Here is a 4,352-nt window from a genome sequence, read left to right on the forward strand (position 1 = left end):
AAGGGGCGCCTCTGGCCTCTAGGCCGCGTGAATTGCCCTGGGCTCGGGTTCCACAGCCCTGGCGGCTCACCCCATTGGGGTGTTAAGTCCCCGCCTCTTCCTAAGGCCGCTGTGGGCCATGAAGGTCCACTGTCCGACCCTACTTCAGGTCTTCGGCTGCCCTCCGGTGCGGCCTGACAAGGCCCTGTTGGACACGCCCCTTTGTTACCTCTTCTCCAAGGCTCCCGTGCAGGCTCACTCCTAGGTCTCAGCGCCGGCTTGCCCCAACGCTGCTCTCTCGGCTCCTGCCTCCGGTTCCTCCATGGGTGCTACCGCTGGCTCTGCTGCAGGTGCAGCTGCTAAATCCCCCGTCGGCGTTGCTCCCACCTTTACTGCTGCCTCTGTGGCTGATGTCGATGCCAGCTTTCCAGCTGGCTCCGCTGCCGGTGTTACAGCCAGCTTCCCTGCCGGCTCTGCTATCGGCGTTACAGCCGGCTTCTCTGCCGGCTCTGCTGCCGGCGTCACTGCCGACTCTGTCGGAGCCTCTCCCGGCTCTGCCCCCAGCTTTCCACCCTGCCGGGCGCGGCGGTTGATCCCCTCCATGTGAGGGCTTTCCCTTCAAGCCTCCACTCATCAGCCGCCCCGCCGCATCGTCGGGGCCGCTTTTTATCTCTCCTGGGCGGTGTCTCCTGCCCACGGGTGGCTAATCACCCTCACCGGTGGTTTCGCCGCGCACCTCTTCTCTGGCTCTTCGGGCTCTGCGAGAGGTAAGTGGGGCTCTCTTTTGGCCTGGGGCCCTCCTGCCACCCCAGCTTCCCTTGGACACAACCCCCTCTCAAGATGCTTTGGGGCGCTCCAGTCTCGTTTCCCCGAGTCGTACCTGGTGGGTTGATGAGTCCCTTAGTTTGGTACTCCGTGTGTCCGGTCGAATCCCTGCTGTCACACCTAGATAGAGAATCCGTCATTGTATTACTCTTTCCTGGCCTGTACATGATCTGGAATTTGTATGGCTGAGGGGCCAATGCCCATCGGATAATTCGGGCATTATCAGTCTTGGCGGTGCTCAGCCATCTGAGAGGGGCATGGTCCATTACCAGTCTAAACTCCCGGCCCATCAAATAATATCTAAAATGGTCCACTGCCCAACGGATGGCCAGACATTCTCGTTCTATCATGGCGTACCTTCTTTCCGCTGGCAACAGCTTACGGCTAGCGTACGCTATGGGTCTCTCGGTCCCTCCTTCTTCTTGAGTGAGGACGGCCCCCACTGCCGTCTCTGAAGCGTCGGTCTGTAAAATAAAGGGTTTCTTAAAATTAGGAGTGTGCATTATAACGTCCTCACATAGCGCCTGCTTTAATCTTTCAAAACTTTGCGCCATCTCCTCTGTCCATTTTACTGTCCCGTTTCTTCGCCCTTTAAGTGCCTCCGTCAGGGGTGTTGTTAACTTCAAGAAGTGAGGCACGAATCTTCAATAATAATTGGTCAGTCCTAGGAATGACCGTAGTTGGCGACAATTTTGGGGGGCTGGAAAGTTCCGTATAATCTCCACTTTGTCTGCCAGGGGTTTAATTGTGCCCCTGCCGACCAAGAACCCTAAATACTTCGTCTCCCTTTGGGCCAGGGCGCATTTCTGAGGATTTGCCGTGAGCCCGGCATGCCTCAGCTCTGATAGTATAGCCCTAAGGGCTTTCTTGTGTTGTGCCCAGGTCTGGGAGTATACGACAATGTCGTCGATATACGCAGCTGCATATTCAGCGTGGGGTGCCAAAACCTGATCCATCAATTGTTGGAAAGTCACCGCTGCTCCATGTAGCCCGAAGGGCATTCTGACACATTCATAGAGCCCCCATGGGGTACCAAATGCCGTCTTTGGTCGGTCTTCCGGGGCCACTGGAATTTGCCAATACCCCTTCACAAGATCCAAGGTCGATATGTACTGTGCCTCTCCTATCCTCTCTATCAACTCAGCTACCTGAGGCATGGGGAAAGCATCGAAGACTGCTAGGGCATTTAGCCTCCTATAATCGACAGAGAGTCTAAGCGACCCGTCGGGTTTACGCACAGGAACCAGCAGACTCCTCCAAGGGCTTCTTGAAGGCCTAACTACCCTTTGCTTTAACATGGAGCTCACCTCCTTGCGTACGGCTTTTAGTAGATGGTGGAGAATGGGTCTCCACTTTTCCCTTACTATCGCCCCCAGCGGGGTTTTTATAGTATGAACCGTGCCCCGAACCCATCCAGGCTCTTCGTGGAAAACGTCTCGGAACTCGTGTATCAGCTCCAGCATTTCCTTTCTCTGTAACACGGACAATTCCTCCCTGACTCTAATTAAGGTCTCTACCTTCTCGGAGGGAACAACTCCTTTCCTTAACCCCTGGGGTCCCAGATCCTCTTCGTCAGCCTCTACAAAGGTGACCCACCCTGCGGGTTCTTGCTGTTTCCGCAGCAGGTTTATGTGGAAAATCTGTTTCTCTCGGAGATGGCTGGGCCTATGTACTTCGTAGTCCATGGGCCCGACCCGTCGGAGTATCTCGAATGGCCCTTGCCACTGAGTCAAGAACTTACTCGTCAACGTAGGGAGGAGTACTAGTACCCACTGTCTGGGTTCAAACACCCGTTCCTTGGTATGGCTGTCGTACTTCTCTTTCTGGCGGCCCTGAGCCTCCCTCAGATTCTCACGGGCTATGTCCTGGGCCATCCTTATCCTCTGCTGGAACTCCTGCTGATATACCGCCGGCTCTTGCAGAGGTCCGCCATCTCGTTCCCATTCCTCCTTCAGGACTTGTAACAGGCCTTGAGGATGATGCCCTAAAACTAGCTCAAATGGGGAAAATTTCATGGAGTCCTGAGGAGTGTCCCTAAGGGTAAACAGTACCAAGGGTAGAAGGAGATCCCACTTCCGGGGGTCCCCTGAATGCAGCGTCTCAATACCCGCTTTATGGTCCCATTCAGGCGTTCTACCAGCCCATTGGTCTGAGGGTGGTAAAATGAGGTGCGGATCTGCCTTATTTGCAGCGTCCGGCATACCACCCTCATGATGCCGGACATAAAATTCCTTCCCTGGTCGGTTAGAATTTCCTGGGGGACCCCCATCCTTGCTATCCATTTTACCAATTCCTCAGCCACACGGGGGGCGGTTACTGCCCGTAAAGGAATGGCCTCTGGATATCGAGTTGCGTAGTCCACCATGACCAAAATGTATTGGTGGCTGGAGCTGCTACGGGGAAGTGGTCCCACGACGTCTAGGGCTATCCTCGAAAAGGGGGTGTCTATAATAGGCATGGGTTGGAGCGGAGCCCTGGCGGGCCGTTCAGTCCGGGTCTTCTGACATTCCGGGCAAGCTGCACATTGTCGGGCTACTTCCTCCCCCATCCCGGGCCAAAACAACCACTGGCTCACTTTTGCCAGGGTCTTGTCTCGCCCTAAATGCCCTCCCACAGGGCTTGCATGAGCTAATTGCCAGACAACCTGGCGGAACCGGGTAGGCACTACCAGTTGCGCTTCCGTGGAACCCTCCCATCTATGCCCCGGTATGTGGTAAAGGAGGTGATTCCTTACCTCAAAGCAGGGCTGTTCTTCTGATGGCGACCCGGATCCATTCCTGGAGTCCTGGGCCCGTTCCCGGAGCGCCCTGAGCCTGTTTCCGGAGCGCCCTGAGCCTCTGGTCCTCTCCTTGCGCTTCCCAAAACTGCACGCTGCTGGTGAAGTCGTTAAGGTCTAGACCTTCAGCCTCCTCAGCTGACTCGCGATCCTCCTCCAATTCACCCAGCCATCCTTCACAGTTCCACATCTTTTTGCGTGCCTGTTCCGCATCTCTCACTCGGTCTAGCACATCATAAATTGGTTTCCAGTCCTGGCCCAGCAGCATTTCGCATGCCAACTTGGGTACTATTCCCATCAGGAGTTCCCCCTGATGCTCCATTACGCGCAGCTGGATCCATTGCCGCCCTACACGCTCAGCTTTGCCATGCAGGCAGGCCACCGTCACCAGTGGGGCTTTCCTTCCCGCTTGCGGGTGTACCACATCGGCCCTTACCATGGACTGGGCGCATCCCGAGTTGAGGGTTGCCTGCACGGGGTGTCCGTCCACCCAGGCCTTAATGACTGGGCAGCTCCACGTCGCGTTCCCCTCGCTGACCGCGTAACTACAGTTCATTGGCTCGCTGGTCTCCGGACCATGGCACTGGTCAGCTGGGCCCCTTGGCCTGTCGGCAGGAATCCAGCGCTCAGTGGACTGGCTAGGACACTCTCGCGAGAAATGCCCGTTTTGTCCACACCGAAAACACACGGTGTCCCTAGTAGCCCCCCGGGTGGGAGGACGCCGCCATTCGGGTTCCTTTGGGGGCACCGTCACAGGTCCCGGGCTCCTTCT

Source organism: Alligator sinensis, unplaced genomic scaffold (genome assembly GCF_000455745.1).
Source record: "Alligator sinensis unplaced genomic scaffold, ASM45574v1 scaffold48_1, whole genome shotgun sequence".
In the NCBI taxonomy this organism is placed as follows: Eukaryota; Metazoa; Chordata; order Crocodylia; family Alligatoridae; genus Alligator; species Alligator sinensis.